Consider the following 17,831-nt stretch of genomic DNA (forward strand, 5'->3'; position numbering starts at 1 on the left):
TGGCAGGGTCTGCCTGTTTGTTCCTCACCCTCTCACCCCGGAATCCCTGCTGCAGTTCATTGCTCACCAAGAACCTCTTGGATTAGAAAGGGGTTTCCCACATGTGAGGCCTGCAGGGGACAATTGCGGTCAAAGGGATCTGAGTATCCCAGACCCCTGTGGTGATAGTAGTGTGGAACCATATGAAATTGCCACTTTTATAGGGCAGAAGCATTCAAATATTGGCAATTTCCCACAGTAGAGCCGAAATATTTATCACCATGAGTTAATACATTGTTATCCTGCAGCCCACCACAACAGTTTCCTGTGGGCCTCCTGCGAGAGGAAGCCCTCGGTCTCTGGGTGAGAACAATTTGGGGTTTCTGATGCTCTAAGGCAGAGAGGTGAACCTTAAACCACACTCAAAATTATCAAGGTAATGTGAGACCCTCCAGAAAATACCAGGATTTTCCCCCATGGCACCCTCTTGCATTTATCAGAGGGAACCTGGCTCTGCATCCACTTCTGTCTGTCAGTAAGTCAGTTAGCACAAGTTCATAAGTCTTGTGAGATGACTTACGAACCTCTTTGCCCGGGCTCAGGCACATGAAGGGAAACAAATGAGACAACTCAAGACACAAGGACCTGGGGCCAGGGTTGAGAATAAATGTTTAACTGGAAAGCGGCTGGGGTGTGGACAAGGAAGTCATCCTGGGGCAGCATGGGTGAGCTGGGTGCAAGCCTCACGCCTGGCATCACAGCTTCCTGTCGCTCATCCCAAGGTCCATTAAACACACACACACACACACACACACACACACACACACACCGGGAGTGCAATGATACGATCTCGGCTCACTGCAACCTCTGCCTCCCGGGATCAAGCGATTCTCCTGCCTCAGCCTTCCAAGTAGCTGGGATTACAGGCGGGTGCTACAGCGCCCAGATAATGTTTGTATTTTTAGTAGAGATGGGGTTTCACCATGTTGCCCAGGCCCAATTTTCACCTCAGTAAAATTCTGGGGGCACCTGCAGCTTTAAGTGATCCTGTTGCTTGGCATAAGTTGCCGAGTGCCTGAGTAAGTTAACAAATTCAGGCGAACAAAACCACCTGCGCTTTGAATGGTGCTATTATTATACAGGAGTGTTTGCTGAGGCCAAGAGAAGAAAGCTTGGAGTCTTTCCAAGGCTCTGCCAGGCTGGGCTGCCCCCACTGGTTTGGGCACCTCTGGCCAGAACCAGTCATCCCCAGAAATGTAGATCACAGCTGCTGGACTCTAGGGGAGCCCAGGTTTGGGGAAGAGAAGTATATTGGTTTCTGTGGCTGCTGTTACCAATGACCACAGCCTTGGTGGCTTAAAACAACAGATGTTCATTCTCTCGTGGCTTGGAGGCCAGAAGCCCTAAACCAAGTGGCCACTGGCAGTGTCTGGCATTCCTTGGCTTGCAGCCACCTCACTCCAGGCTCTGCCTCAGACTCCACGTGGCCTCCTCCTCTCCTGTTTTTCCCTTCTACCTGTCTCAAATCTCCCTTTGCCTCTGTCTTAAAGGACGCTTGCCACTGGATTTAGGGCCCACGCAGGTAACCCAGGATGATCTCCTCATGTCAGGATCCTTAATTATATCTGCAAAGACCCCTTTTTCAAATAAGGTCATATTCACAGGTTCTAGGGACTAGGATGCACACATATCTTTGGGGGCCACCATTCAACACCCCACAGGCAGCGCAGGGCAGCAGCCGGCTTTGCCCGCAGTGCTCCTCCTGAGCGCGCTTCATTAATGGGCTGGTGCTTGGGCAACACGACAGCATTTTCCAAGGGCAGGTGTCCTTTTCTCCATCCCACCTTGGAAGCCTTCCAGAAGCGGCCAGGCCCCTGTGGGACTGTCCCCACTGCAGCGTCTACCTCCATAAACACTTCCCGGGATCCCCCTTGGAGACCTGGCTGCCTGGCTCCCCTCTCTCCACCCTCTTCCTCAGCAATTACCCCAAGCTGGCCGGCTGCAAGGTGCTGGGGATCCCCTGGAGTAGGGGGCTGGAGCCCAGTTCAGCCAGACCTTCCCCTCCTCCCTCCCCAGGGCTGGGTCATCCGCCCCTGCACCCTGGAGTGCAGCTCCTATGTGGGGACACCCTCACAGCCCATCAGCCCTCCCCCAAAACACACACTCACTCACGCTGGTTGCTCATCCCCTGGAATGGCTCCTAATCCCCTCGGCAGTGACTAAGCACCTTCCAGTCACTGCTCCAGCCATTAATTTAAGCGCGGGCGCGGCCTGGCTGTGCCGTTCTCCTGGAGCGCCAAGACTGTCCGTGCAGCCATTGATTTAGGAGACAATATCACTTGCTTCCAAGTTTATGAGGCAATAAACAGCCCCCGCATATTGATGAATGCCGAGGTGTTTGCTCAGCACATTTGCTGTGCGCATTTATTAAGAGGGCTGTGCTTTAAAGCAAATGAAACTGCAACTATTTTCATTTCCTCCGGTAGGGCCGGCCCCTCCCCCAGCGGTTGTCCTAATCTATTTGATCCTGGATCCGTCTTCCCTGGGTACTGGGCTGCAACCCTGTGACCAGCCGAGACGCACACCTGGTCGCTGCAAACACCCCTGTTTGCTTAGGCCTTGGGGAACCTCAAAGGGCCCCAGACACAGGGCTGGGAGGGTCTGGAATAAGAGGGGCAATGAAGAGGCTGCATTTCCAGGGCCCCGCCCTCGAGGCCTCGCCTCCTCCTCCTCTCTGGAGAGGAGCAAGCTTAATAAAAATAGAACCCGCCAGCCACCAGCATCTCCTCCCCTCAGGCAGCATCACACACCAAATAAAACTCCTTTTAATCTTAAGAAGCTGGGACGCCTACAAGGCTGGGCTGCTAGTCCATAAAGATGAATCTTAGAGCATTTACTAGTTGGAATGCCCTGTGAATCGAAACTGGTTTATGTATAAAATATTAGGACGGCTCGGAGGAGGTGGCGAGCCGGCGGGAGCGACCAGAGGAGATTGATTGCGAACTTTGTGCCAACCGAGCAGTTCCCTGCAAGCTGAACAGAGAACAACACTTGAAAAATGTATCAGATTAGCCCCAACACAAAGCTGATTTATAGCCGCAGTAATCCGCATCTTGCCGTCCATTTCGGTAATAGAGAGAGATTAGGATGGTGGTGGGGCTTTGTTGGGTTTCTCCAGCTCAATCCTCTTCCAGCCCCCAACCCCACAATGAATCTTGCAGTAAAATCAGGGGTTAGCAGTTTCACTAGACATTCAGATGTGGAGGGTGTTGAGTTTTGAAGCATTTTTGAGTTTGGCATGAAAACTGACTGGATGAGGAATTTGTTTTTAAAAATCTAATAATATTGATTGCTTAAAATCACAAAGAGTCTCCTGGGGAGATGGAAGAGGCAAGTTCCCCAGTAGACCCCAGGCTGTGTTTAAAAGAGGTGTTGGAGCTGAGTGGCTCCCCTCCAGAGGCACCCACATTGCAGCCCACCTTGAGCATAACCCCAGCGCATGCACACAGCATTTCAGGCCACCTGAGTCAGGAAGGACAAGGATAGAGCCTACTTTGAGACAACGACATTCACCCCCACCTGTCACTGGCTACTTGTCTATTCGGTAGGCATTTGAAGGTATGTACAAAGCACCATTCTAGGTCCCTGGGAGATGCAGAATGTGGGGGTGCCCTCCTACTGCTGCTAAATGCCATGTGGGACATTTGAGGAAGATCAGGGGCACTGCCCTCCAGAGCCTTACCATCCCCGCTGGAACTGGGCACAGGAGCCAGATAGATCAATAAATATGGAACATGCACCAAACCAAAGAAATGACAACTGGCATCATGTCAATCAAGGGCAAGGGAGATAGACCGAGAACTCCTGGGGATGGGATGAGATGTGATTGAGGAAACTGCTCTTTCTGTGCAAAGGGCTCCTGGGAAGAGCGGGAGATGGGAAGATGCGTGACTGGACCTGGCCTCTCCACAGGACCTGCCTGCTGATATGTTCTGCTTCTCTGGAAGAACCATGACCCCTAAAAGCTGTCTTTGAAACCTTTCTTCAAGGCAAATCTCATTCCCAAGCTTATCGTTCTAAGAAATAGTTTAGAGAGTCCTCTTTTCTCCCATTGCTCATACATGCACAAGACTGTTCAGGACTCCCCGCCAAAGTCTGATTTGCCTGAGCACGGCAGGAGGTCTGCCCTCTGCCCATCCGCCTCATCAACAGATGAATCCCTCAGGCCTGGGAGGAGGGGCTGCTCTTAGGCTGGAGGGTGGGTAATCCCACCACCCGGAAAGACTACCAGCTGCCATAGCTCTGGGTGTGAGCGCTGGTTCCTGCCCTATAGAGCTGACCACGGAAGAGGGGCAGGGACAGCTGCCCTTGGGGGTGACTAACAGGATGGGGTGATGAGACATGCTGTGCACCAAAACCCCCGGTGCAGACAGGAGGTATAGACATCAGGAGATTCTGGTGATAACACTGGGACCCAACTGCTCAAAGAGAGATGTGGGGTGACCACTGTCACCACCATCACTAACATCACCCTCATCCCCACCGTTACCACCAGCACTAACACCACCCTCATCCCTTTCACCACCATTATATTACTTATTACTTTTATTCCCATTTATTACTACTTCATTATTTAATATTACTCTTTTATTCTCTACTGCTACTACTAGTATTTACATTACTCTTTATCTTTTAATTGCTACTACTTTAGTATTTTAATATTACTTTATCTCTTTAATTGCTACTACTAGTAGTAATATTACTTTTATTCCCATTGCTATTTACATAGAATATTACTTTATTCCTTTACTCATTATACATATAGTATTTATTATTACTTTATTCTTTACTGCTAATACTACTAGTAATTTACATTACCTTTTATTCTACTACATTTCATTTGTATTTACATTACTTTTTATCTTACCAAGTACCATTTAGTATTTATTACTTTGTCTTTACTCACACATATATTTACGAGACATTAATATTACTTATTCCTTTATTATTACAATCTGCATTTATTATTACATCATTTTTATCTTTGGGATGAGATTATTTTATTTTTAGAGATTTATTTATTTTTTATTCTATGGATTGAGTATTTATTATTATACATTTATTACTTTTATTTTACATTACATTTATTTATTACTTTTTTTATTTGTTATTTATGATGACATTTATTCTTTGATTATTTATTTATTATTATATTACGACATTTTATTCATTTATGATGACATGACATTTTATTCTTTATTTTATTTATTATTTTTTATTTAGATTATTTTTATTCTTTATTTATTTATTGGTGATGATATTTTACTTTATTTATTTATTTTGATATTTTTATTGTTTCTGACGATTCTATTTATTTATTTATTATGAGACCATTGAGCATATTTCCACTGTTTCACTATCCTCACCATCACCACTGTTATACTCTCTATCACCACCATCTCAAAGGTGCCTGTGGGGTGGGCCCTTTGCTAAGAGCTTCGTATATATCTAGAACAATCCTCACAATAATCCAGTGCCAGAGGGGCCACGATGATACCATTTTATAGATGAGGGTACTGAGGATTAGCGAGGTAACCCTGATAGTAAGTAGCAGAGCAGGAATTCAGGCACATGCGGCCTGACCCTGCGTGAGTATTCACAATACAGGAAGTTCCCCTTATTGCTGGGAGATATTTTCCAAGACCCCCAGGGGATGCCTGAAGCCTTGGATAGTACCAAACCCTATATATACTATGTTTTTTCTTATACATACATACATACATACCTATGACAAAGTTTAATTTGTAAACTAGGCACAGTAAGAGATGACCAACAATAAAATAGAACATTTATAACAACATATTGTAATAAAAGTGATGTGAATGTGGTCTCCCTCTCTTAAAATATATTACACTGTGGTCACCTATTTTCAGACCACAGTTGACTACTGGTTACTGAAACTATGGAAAGTGAAGCTGTGGATAAATCAGGACTGCTGTACCAAACTGCCCCCTCCTAGGCTCCGAGCCTCTGTTTGCTGCTGTTTTCTTGAATGTTTGACCTGGTGAGATTGATCTTTTGATCAGTTGCTGCTGGTCACGGGCCAGCTGCAGGCGTTGTGAGTGGAGATGTGATTGTACCTCCATGAGCTGTTTGTATCACTCATTCCCCCATTCACCGCTGATCTGAGCCGGGAGGGTATGAAGAGAGGAGGCACGCCCTCCCTAGAGGAGTTCATCCTTTTGACCTTCAGGGGTCAGATGTGGCCACATGGCTGTCCTCACCTGAGAGGATCACACAGGGCCCAGACCAGCGTGTGCCCCCTGTGCTGTGAGAGAGCAGGGGCCGGGTGGCAGGCAGCCCTGCATCCTCATCCGCTGCCTCCCTTCCCCCACCCACTATCGATCTGAATGTTGCACGTACACACACACACACACACAGCCTACCTACACAAGACAAAACCCCAATTCATTTTGCCAAAGACATTTTCCCTTAGATTTAAAACCCTGTGTAATTTAAGAGATATGTAATTCATGTGTCTGCATTTAAACCATCAAAGTGCTTTCAAAAGAGCTATTTGAAATCTTTGGAGCTTTATGAACCTTTAAAGTTCTTTCTTTGAAACATGGGAATCACACACTGCCAAGGATAAAGATAGTCAAATACCAAAGGGCTAGGGGTGGGCTTGAGACTCGAAATCCGTGACATTTCACTGACAAAACTGAATTTCTCCTCTTTAACATCCACTTCCAATTAGGACGGCAGGCTGCCTGGCATTCTCCATCTCTGCGTGCCCAGGGTGGCGGCGGGGCACCACCGGGCACCCGGGCCCGTCCGCAGGGGCACCTTCCCCCTCGCACCAAAAGGCCCAGGAGCAGGCCCGAGTCTGCGACTCGGGTGCTGCCATGTGCCGAGGCCGGGACTGGTTAAATGCGGGTGCCTGGGCCCCTCGCCAGGGTGGGCTGACTCCGCGGGCCTGGAGGGCCCCGGGCTGCGGGGACCACGAGTCCCCGCGACCCTGACCCTGGGGATGCCCGAGCGCACAAGTGTGGGTACCTGGCCAGGGATGGCTCGGGCGCTGCCCGGCTCATGCCCACCGTCCCCCGCTGTGTCCCTGGCCCCGGGTCCCACGGAAGGAAGGTGAGGGGTGTGGGCGCCCCGGATCCACCTTGACGGAGCGGTTCCCACGGTCCCCGCAGAGCCCTAGCTCGGGCCATCCTCGCCGAACCCGGGAGGCAGTCGGTGTGCGAGCCCGCTGCTACCCCGCTGCTCCCCGGGACCTGACAAGCGCTGTTGAAGGCGGCCGAACCGCCGCACTTCCCGGGTCAGGGCCGGCGTGGGCCCGGGAGGCTGCGTGACGAGGCCGAGCCCCTCCACCTGCCTCGGTCCGCAGGTCATCAGGGCGCCGTGGACGCACGGTCCCCGCAGCGCTCCGCCTGGGTGGAGCCGCCAGGGCGGGGGATGTCCCCTGCGGAGCCCGCGTCAGAGCTGTCGGGTCCCTGCCCCCAGCTCCGCCGGCGCCTACGGGGTCCGAGGCCGAACGACCCAGGCTTGCAGGAGGGCTCTGGAGTGGGGCCGCCACCTGAGCCAGCCGTCCCCGCCAGCCCTGCCCCGCGGATGCCACTTCTCCTGGCCCAGGAAGGGCAGTCCCCAGGCGAAGCCGAGCGCAGCCCCCGGGGGCTCCGAGAGCTGGGTGTGTGAAGTCGGGCACCCGTCTCCTCTCCGCTCTCCGCTCCCCTCCGCTCCTGGGCAGCGCCCCCTCCTCTGTGTGCTCCCCTGGAAGGCGGGGTTTTACTCCCTCTTCTGCCCTCCCCACTGCTTGGGACCAGCTGCGACTCCCCTCACCCCTGAACACCTCCCAAGGCAGCCACCACGGAGGAGTGAGGATTGTCTGAGGAATCTGACTCTGAGTGTCACTGCGGCCGCAAGCAGAGCGGGGCAGCAGCCCGGGGCCTCTGGGCAGAGTCCCATCTTCGGCGGGGAATGGAAGGCTGGGGTGCGCTGCTCTCTCCGCAGCTGCCTGCCCCGCACAGGTCTGTGCCCCACAGCGCCCCTCCTGGGCTCCACCAAAAGCCATCAGCTCCCAAGTTCTAAGCGCTAAGGAATGCTTTTAGAAATGGTTATATTCGGCCGGGCGCGGTGGCTCATCACGCCTGTAATCCCAGCACTTTGGGAGGCCAAGGCGGGCGGATCATGCGGTCAGGAGATCGAGACCATCCTGGCTAACACGGTGAAACCCTGTCTCTACTAAAAATACAAAAAATTGGCCGGGCGTGGTGGCGGGCGCCTGTAGTCCCAGCTACTCGGGAGGCTGAGGCAGGAGAATGGCGTGAACCCGGGAGGCGGAGCTTGCAGTGAGCCGAGATCGCGCCACTGCACTCCAGCCTGGGCGACAGAGTGAGACTCCATCTCAAAAAAAAAAAAAAAAAAAAGAAAGAAAGAAAGAAAGAAAGAAAAGAAATGGTTACATCTGGTCGGGGGTGGTGGCTCATGCCTGTAATCCCCCAACACTTTGGGAGACCGAGGCGAGCGGATCACAAGGTCAGGAGATCGAGACCATCCTGGTGAACATGCTGAAACCCCATCTCTAGTGAAAATACAAAAATTAGCTGGCCATGGTGGCGCATGCCTGTGATCCCAGCTACTTAGGAGGCTGAAGCAGGAGAATCGCTTGAACCAGGGAGTGGGAGGTTTCAGCGAGCCCAGATTGCACCACTGCACTCCAGAGCGAGACTCTATCTCAAAGAAAGAAAGAAAAGAAAGAAAAAAGAAAGAAAGAAAGAAAGAAAGAAAGAAAGAAAGAAAGAAAGAAAGGAAGGAAGGAAGGAAGGAAGGAAGGAAGGAAGGAAGGAAGGAAGGAAGGAAGGAAGGAAGGAAGGAGGGAGGGAGAGGTTATATAATGGTTATATTTGAACATTGGCATAAGATTTAGAGTCCTGAGGCTTGGGTTCCCTTCTAGAGTAGTAAAGCAAGCCCAGGCTGATGCCTCCAGGGAGGGTGCCTGGCCCTGCACACTGACTCCATCATCAGCCTGGCCTGCTTTGGTCCCCACCTAATCCCCACCTTGCCTGAGTTTGCCCATCAGGCCCAGTTCTGACCACTAGCAACCTAGGGACTCCCAGGTCACCACCCCCAAGCCTGAGTTCTCACTGTGTCTTTTCCTGATGACTTTGGCTGTCCTCAATGACAGTGTCATTGGCACGAGAAATCCACCCTGTTCAAAGGAGTGTATTTCCTCCCCCACAAATGCTCCCCTTTCCAATTTCCCCACTTATTGCACCACTACAAGTTGCAATACTCCAGTAAGAACACATTTGACTTATTTTGACATCTTTCTCTCTCTTGCTCCTCTCAACACCAAATTCAATCTGCTCCAAATCTTGGAAAGTCACTCAGATCCACATGGTGTTCAATGAAGGTTAAGCGTTGAAGGTCAAGAGTGAGGTGAAGGGTGTTTCAGGCCAGGAACAGCGTGTGCAAAGGCAGGGGCCAGTGAAAACACCTAATGATGAGAACCAGCCAGTGGTTTGGGGGTCTCTACTGGAGGGCCCCACCACCTGGCCTTTGTTTTGGCAGCTGGGTCTAGTCTTCTAATCTTCCACCATTCAAAACCTCCTCTCTCCTCTGTTCTTAAAAACACCCAGTGGCCAGCTGAGTACGGTGGTTCACGCCTGTAATCCCAGCACTTTGGGTGGCTGAGGCAGGTGAATCACCTGAGGTCAGGAGTTCGAGACCAGCCTGGCCAACATGGTGAAACCCCATCTCCACTAAAAATACAGAAATTAGCCAGGCGTGGTGGCACTCACCTGCAGTCCCAGCTACTCAGGAGGCTGAGGCAGAAGAATGGTTTGAACCTGGGAGGTGGAGGTTGCAGTGAGCTAAGATCGTGCCACTGCACTCCAGCCTGGGCGACAGAGCAAGACTCCATATAAAAAAACAAAAACAAAAAACAAAAAACCACCACAACAACAAAACTAGTAGCCCTTGAGTCCCGTGATCTTTTCTGTCCTCATCACTTGTTGGGGTAGCAATGAGCTTTCAGAGTCCATTTCCCCAGGTGTGAGCAGGGCTTCCTGTACACACACCCAAACAAACGCTAGTGACCCCATGCGATTGTCTTGCTATTTGTAAACAAGCCTCTGTCCATCTCAACCTCTGAAGATTGGGACTAGGTTACTGTCTTTCAGAACAAAGAGGCCCAACCAACCTTTTCTACCTTAGTCTTTTCTCAAAATCTCCAATAGGCAAGCCTCCCCCGAGCCCTCATTTGGACCCATTCCTGAGCCTGGACTCATGGGAGATGTCACTCACGGGGCAGCAGCAGGTGTTACAATCCTTCCATGTTGCTGAGATGAAAGCTGGGACCAGGGCCAGATGGAGAAGGGAAGCTCTTTGGGCCTGTTCATGGAGAACATTAGCTTCACCAAACCATTAGCAGCCACACGGTGCAGGGGAACGCTGCTGATCACACATGCGAGGCCTCTTGTTGGAGCCAGCCTGGGAAAAGTCATGGCTGGGTGGTGTCTGCTTACCTGGACATGTGCTCCTGGAAATGGACTCAGCATCAGCAAATGCAGAAGGCCCCATTCGACAACTTAAGATCCAAGAATTCTGTGAGCCTAGAATTCCTTACTCTGTGCCTCTTCATCCAATTAAATACAAAGATTTGGGTAGCAGCCACCAGTCTTCCAACAAATCACCCGGAAATGGGGAGATTTGATCTAGGACCTTGGGTCCTCCCATCACCATGGAAACCAGTGTTGCCACTGCATGAGAATAAAGCCAGTTGCTGACCAGAACAAAGGGTTCCAGGGGAGATGGGCCCTGGTCAGCTCACTCCTGCCAGTCTGCACCTGTCCTGCCTGGCTTCGTTTCTTCCGTCCGAGCCTGTGAGGGAGAGGGCCACAGTTCTGTAAAGCTTTCTCTGGGTTGTTCCAAGGGATCCCCTCCTCTGCCTTCAGGGTGGGAGGTACAGTAGAAGGAACAAGGGACTCAGATTGGAGCTTGCATCTATCCTTTCATAGCTGTGTCATGCTGGGGAAGTACATGCCCTCTGAGCCTCAGTTTCCTCAGTGAAGATCAGAATAATAATTGATGTACATTGTTTCCTGTTTAAAGGAGAGTGATTTATGAATTATAGAGCCCTGTACAAATGTCAGCTATTGTTCTGATCCTTGACTTTCTTGTAGTCCCCAGGGGCTGGAATAGGAGCCAGTAACTTGTGGAGTAACAAGAATAATGACTAACAATTTTGCAGCTCTTACTACTCTGAGGAATGATACTTCACATCAAGTATTTAATTTCATCCTCACATCAATCCAAGAGCATAGATACTATTGGTGTTTCCATTACCAGATAAGTACTGAGATTCTGGGGCTAGCCAGCCAGAGTTCTAGGTGGACCCTCAGTAAACGCAAACCTCCCATCCCTGTTTGGAGAGTGTCCTCCATTCCTAGCTGTGTCCTCACACCAGCAGTCCCTGAAGGGCACCTGCACGGAGCTCAGCGTGTTCCAGAACTTCTCCGTGCCCTTATTCCACATGTTTGGCTCCTCAGGTCCATTTTCCGCCAAGTGTGGAGGCCGATCTGAGTCCCCAAGGGTCAGGTTAAGGAGTTCTGCTCCAGAGCCGAGAAAAAAAGTCCTGTCCCCAGTGGTTGAGGAACCTCTCTGGTCAGGTGGCCTGGCGTCTGGAGTGTTGTCTGCCATCAACCAGAATTGTCACTGGGGCGGGGGGGGGGCACCTGCCACATTTTAGAAGGTGGGCTTCCAGCATCCTGCCTTGGGCTGGGGCCCCTCCCTAAGTTTCTGTGCACCCCCTCAGTGCCCTGCTTCTACAGAACTGGGGTGAGGGGTCATGGCCAACACTGCACCGACTCCCTGCCCCTCAACTCAGCGTGGAATCAGACTGTCTTTCCACGCAGGGCACTGTCCTTCACGCCTGTCCCCTGGTACCCTCCATGTGTCTCCTGGCCACCATCAGAGATGGTGTTCCAGGATGCCAGGTCAGGCCTTCCAGGCTCTGACCCCTCAACACACCTCTCCATTTCAACATAGCCTGCCCCTGGCCCAGCTCCGGCCAGGCCCTCGCACTGCAGGAGCTGGGCTGAGGATGAAAGACCTGCGGTCAGAGAGGACATCCCCGCTCCAACTCCTACATGCTGCCTGGAAATCCTCCTCTGACCAAGAGACAGTGCAGTTCAACCAGCTGTGGGGCACCCCAGTGGGCCAACTTTTTCGTGTGTGCGGTATTTTTAAAGCAAAGCCTGCCTGTCACATCACACAGCCACTAAATCAGGTGCACATTATTGGAGATATCTCAGAGGAGGCATATTGGCTATGTTAATAATAACAATGCACTCATAATGTACTTTTCAATTTGAATTAATTTTTGTAGCTAATTCTAGCTACTGAATGTCTTCATTTAAAATATACATATCCATGTGTTTTGTTCAGTGTTTTAATTAGGCCCAAAGGAATATACTTTCCATTTTTGGTCCACTTCATTTGTTATATTAATGAAAAGGCACTCTAAATCAAGTTTCACGTTGATGTTTCATTACGTATGCTGTTCTCACACATCTCTAAAAGAGATTTACGTTGCAGGGAGTAACCACAAATACTGGCAGTGGACATGCTGTTAATTTAAAGTGTAAACTTTTCTTTTGAGGTGCAGCAAAAATATAAGGTCACACTCTTCCCGAGCACAGCTGACTTCCCTGTAACGTGGCTGCACCTGGAATTCAAAATAGGGACCCTTCACCGCCCCCTCCTAAAGCGTGTGCCCACCCAGGCACCGAATAATAGAGATCAGAGCCCGACCTGAAGGGCTGAGCCTGACTTCAAGGTATCCATGACTGGGAAGGAGAAGATTCAGGAGCTGCGGGCCTTTGGACTCTGCATCCGCTGTATGTGTGTGTGGGGGGAGGCTTAGGTATGGGGGTTGGATTGCAACTTGTGCCGCTGACACGCACACATGTGAGCACACACTCACTCTCAGCAATGATGATGGCGTGCCCGGGGCCCTTGCCACGTGAAAGGCCTCGAAGTTGGTGTTGGCCTTGTCCTGGGGTGCCATTGAATGTCTCCTGTGGTCCAGGCACTGCGTGGAGCCTGTCAACCCTGTGCCATCTGACTGAATCTGCACCAGTGCCTCTGGGTAGATAGCAGCACCCCGTCCCCGTGTGTAGAGGAGGAAGCCGTGCACCTGGCTGGTGCATCACAGAGTGAAGATGTGAAGCCAGGCCCAGTGCCTGCCAGCACAGGCCGTGGGAGCAAGTTCCGCTGGGGACAGACCTCCCCATCCCCACTGGTGTTGGGATAGTGTGACACCCTTTAGAGGTAAACATGGGCCTAATAACTACCTAAGAAGAGCAAAGCGGTTGAGAGGAGGGTGAATTACAGCTCCCTTCATTGCTGCCACTGATATTTAGCCTTCAAACGTTCAGCTCCATTAGACACAAGCCTCGGCACTAAATTGTACTTTAACACTTAAGAGCAGTTTGTTAAATCTTCCATCCTCCACTCCGCAGACTGAAAGCATGCTACCCAGGAAAACAAAGCTGGAAGATGGTTTTCTGGAACTGCCTGGAAGCTGTGGGCATGGTAGGTGACACAGACTCTCTTCCTTCTCTCTCAGGAGAAAGAGGAGATAACTGGGACAACTCTGAGAGTAACAGAAATCACTCCACCCCTTCCTTTCCATGGCCCTCAGTGGCCCTCCACACACCCTGACGGACACTGTTTCCCCGCATGGCCCTGGGGCCTGAGGTGTTATTATTCCTGCTTTGTAGACCAGCTGGGATTACAGGCATGTGCCACCATGCCCGGCTAATTTTTTTTTTTTTTTTTTAACATTTAGTAGAGACGGGGCTTCACCATGTTGGCTAGGCTGGTCTCCAACTCTGAACCTCAAGTGATCTACCTGCCTTGGCCTCCCAAAGTGCTGGGATTACAGGTGTGAGCCACCGCACCCAGCCCTGCATTTTAATTTTAAAAGAGTACTTTTAAATGTACAGGCAAAATACATTATGCATGGCTGGATGAGATTCAGTATGGTATGCACTGAACTAGCCTCTTTATAGAAAGTTAAGATAAATAGCAGTTTAGTGCACCAAAGGATGTGTTTCATGAAATGTTTGGAATTCATATTTGGTGTGACTTTTATAATTGTCATTATCAATAATTAGACATAATAGCTACACTTTGTTGAGTACCTACTCCTTGTGGCTGCGTGGATTATGTCATCAATTTAAGTTTACACATTACTTGCCCGCCAGCCACTCCACCCAGCCACACCTGCCTGCTTGGCCTACTACTGCGTCAAACTCTTCCTCACTGCAGAGCCTTTGCACCTGCTGCCCCAGCTGCCTGGAGTATCCTCCCCTAGGCTTTGTGTGTGTTGGCTCCTCCTATGCTCCAGAATGTCAGGTGGCTGTCCCTAACCAGCCACTTGCCCCCTTGGGATGCTTTCACGGCACACTGGCCTTTTCTGCCTAGCACACACCAGAATCCTGGAATGATGTTATTTCTGTATTTATTTGTTTTCTTTCTCTCGCACTTAGGGTTGCCAGACAAAATGCAGGATGCCCAGTTAAATTTGAATTTCAGATAAACAATGAATATTGATTCTTATGCTAATTTAACTGGGCATCTTCTGTATTTGTTTGCTAAATGTGATGACCCTGTTCTCACTAGCCCAAAGGCTACGCGAAGAAGGAGGCTGCCTGGTCCCCCGGTGTGTTCCTGCTTCACAGCCGGTGCTCAGTCATTATTTGCTAAACGCACCTTATAAGCTGTTGGGTGATGGTTCCAACCCAGCCTTCCCCACACCACAGCCTGTGCCTCTTCCAGATGCTGTCAGGCCACTGTGTCCCACATCCCCAAACAACATATCAACAATCCCAGCCATCCCCATTCCCCACTGTCCAAAGACTAGAGTCCAAAGCAGGTCAGCAAACCTTCTAGAAAACTATCTTTGAGATGCTTAAAACTGAGCAGAAAACAAGAGAGTTGGTCAGCGGGGAGCACATCTTAGGAGGTGAAGCTAGACCCTCAGCGTGCAGGGTAATCTGGGGAAGAGGAGGCTGTGAGATGGGGGCGTGCACCGGCAGGGAGGTGACAAGTCTCAGCAAAAAGCAGCGGGCGTGACCTCGGCGCATCCATTAGAGGTGCTCGTCGCCATGGAGACCAGACAAGTGGGCGAGCAGCCAGGGGGGCAGGAACAAAGCGGCTGCTGGTGCGATGCTCACGGAGAGCCTTGGAGCTAAATGCACCTGAGGCGGCTGAGTGGAGACTTGGGGTTGCCCGGATGTCCACCGAGACGTGCATGGAGGAAGGGAAGGCCACAGCTGTGACTCCACAGGACAGAAGGAGCTCAGAAAAGTTCCAGGAAATGTCTGGTGGCTCTGAGGTAGCTCTTCTGGAGGTGGCATCTCTGGGTACGGGGGATGATCCCCCAGGAATGCGCCCTCACCCTCGGTTCTGGGCCCACGCACAGACCCAGGCAGTTGATGCTGGGCTGGGGACAGCTCTCCCAATCCTACAGCCTGGGGTTGCCTCCTGGTTTTGGTCCCCACTCAGGGAACCTGATGACAGAGGCTGGTGTCAGGGCTCATCAAACCCCAGAGCTGCCCTTGGTCTGATGTGACACTCCGGTACCCTGCAAGGCAGAGCCAGGGGAACTCAGAGCCACTGTCTCCCTGGGAAGCCTGAGGTGTGGAGCAGAGAGGCTGCCACCCGCAGCCCTGCACAGGTCTTCTGACTCTGTCCCACGCTGCCACACACAGATGCCAGGGGCTGACCTCACGGCTGCCTCTTCCTTTTCCAGGCCCAACCATAGAGGCTAAAAACTAGGTTTCCTTAAATTTTAAGAGTCACGACATAGGAATATCTATGAGACATCATGAGCCCCGTGTTGCCAATTCTGTTTTCCTAATTTTAAAAATTATCTTATAATTTTATCAGCTGAATTTCAGACTTGGCCAATTCTGGATCTTGTTAATGACATGTGTTGATAAAGCCACGCAGAGCTTGGGAGAACGCCCCCTCCACCCTCCCTGGGTCCAGGCCTGCCATGGACCCTGACTCTCCTCGCACTCGCGGACACCTGGGAACTGCCCCCAGCATCTGGAGGCAAGCCCTGGAGGGTGTAGTGAGGTGACACCCAGAAGTGGGAGTGCAACTTTACAGGCAACGGCCTCATGGCAATTGATTTGGAAGCAACATCTGAAAGGAAGGAGGGGAAGGGTGTTGCTTAGTGAAGGGTAATTGACATTTGTCATAGAAAAATACAATTAAAAGAACCAAATAAAAATGGGTAACCCCACCTCCTAGTGGTGGAACTGGTTAACGTTTTGAAGGCTATGCTTCCAGACCCTGGTCTCCACGTGTGGGCATGCGTGAGTGTGTGTGCGTGACCCTGGTCTCCATATGTGTGTGTGCATGACCCTGGTCCCCACGTGTGTGTGTGCATGACCCCGGTCTCCATGTGTGGGTGTGCGTGACCCTGGTCTCCGTGTGTGTGTGTGCATGATCCGGTTTCCACATGTGTGCGTGACCTCAGTCTCCACGTGTGTGTGTGCATGATCAGGTCTCCATGTGTGGGTGTGCATGACTTTGGTCTCCACGTGTGTATGTGTGCAAGATCCAGTTTCCACATGTGTGTTTGCATGACCCTGGTCTACATGTGTGGGTGTGCATATGTGTACATGACCGCAGTCTCCAAGTGTGGATCTGCATGTGTGTGTGTGCACATGACCCTGGTCTCTATGTGTGGGTGTGCATGACCCCAGTCTCCACGTGTGTGTGTGCATGATCCAGTTTCCATGTGTGTGTGTGCATGACCCCAGTCTCCACGTGTGTGTGTGCATGATCTTGTCTCCACCTGTGTGTTTGCATGACCCCAGTCTCCACGTGTGTGTGTGTGTGTGTGCATGATCCGGTTTCCACGTGTTTGCATGACTCCAGTCTTCATGTGTGGGTGTGCATATGTGTGCATGACCCCAGTCTCCACGTGTGTGTGTGTGCATGCACATGACCCCGGTCTCCACGTGTGTGTGTGCCTTATCCAGTTTCCACATGTATGTGTGCATGACCCCAGTCTCCATGTGTGGGTGTGCATGATCCGGTCTCCACGTGTGTGTGCATGATCCAGTTTCCACATGTGTGTGTGCACGATCTGGTCTCCATGTGTGGGTGTGCATTACCCCAGTCTCCATGTGTGGGTGTGCATGACCCCAGTTTCCATGTGTGTGTGTGCATGATCCAGTTTCCATGTGTGTGTATGCATGACCCCAGTCTCCACATGTGTATGTGTGCACGATTTGGTCTCCATGTGTGGGTGTGCATGACCCCGGTCTCCGCATGTGTATGTGTGCACGATCTGGTCTCCATGTGTGCGTGTACATGACCCTGGTCTCCACGTGTGTATGTGCATGATCTGGTCTCCATGTGTGGGTGTGCATGACTCCAGTCTCCACGTGTGTGTGTACATGATCCGGTTTCCATGTGTGTGTTTGTATGACCCCAGTCTCCACGTGTGGGTGTGCATGTGTGTGTGTGCACATGACCCTGGTCTCCATGTATGTGTGTGCATGATCTGGTTTCCATGTGTGTGCATGATCCCAGTCCCCACGTGTGGGTGTGCATGCACGTGTGTGCATGAACGGCTCACATTGTTCTGAAATCTCCTTTTCATATTTAGAGATAAATTCTTTCATGTCACAGAATTGATTATTTCCTCTACCAATAAATGGGGGTAGTTGGGCCATGCCTTGCATTTCTGCAGCAGTTCAGCCTTGCCCAGCATTGGAGGTTCCTGGTGTGGATGCCCTGACCCTCCCCTGGGAGGGACC

General features: G+C 51.0%; 2 long non-coding RNA genes across 3 annotated transcripts; one reads left to right on the forward strand and one right to left on the reverse strand.

The window, feature by feature from the left end:
- Positions 1-9,277: 9,277 nt before the first annotated feature.
- LOC103883923 lies at positions 9,278-10,695 on the reverse strand. The gene is made up of 3 exons (XR_646313.2): positions 10,613-10,695; positions 10,291-10,525; positions 9,278-9,481 (listed from the first exon to the last, which is right to left on the reverse strand). It is a non-coding gene; the product is annotated as an uncharacterized LOC103883923 (long non-coding RNA).
- Positions 10,696-10,813: 118 nt separating this feature from the next.
- Positions 10,814-17,049, forward strand: LOC103883924. Of its 2 annotated transcripts, XR_646314.4 has the most exons (5): positions 10,814-10,868; positions 11,237-12,274; positions 12,653-12,884; positions 13,509-13,581; positions 15,943-17,049. It is a non-coding gene; the product is annotated as an uncharacterized LOC103883924 (long non-coding RNA). The 2 variants fall into 2 exon arrangements; XR_002521691.2 differs by having other exon boundaries at positions 11,237-12,884.
- Positions 17,050-17,831: the final 782 nt, after the last annotated feature.

Source organism: Papio anubis, chromosome 6 (assembly GCF_008728515.1).
Source record: "Papio anubis isolate 15944 chromosome 6, Panubis1.0, whole genome shotgun sequence".
NCBI classification, from domain to species: Eukaryota; Metazoa; Chordata; class Mammalia; order Primates; family Cercopithecidae; genus Papio; species Papio anubis.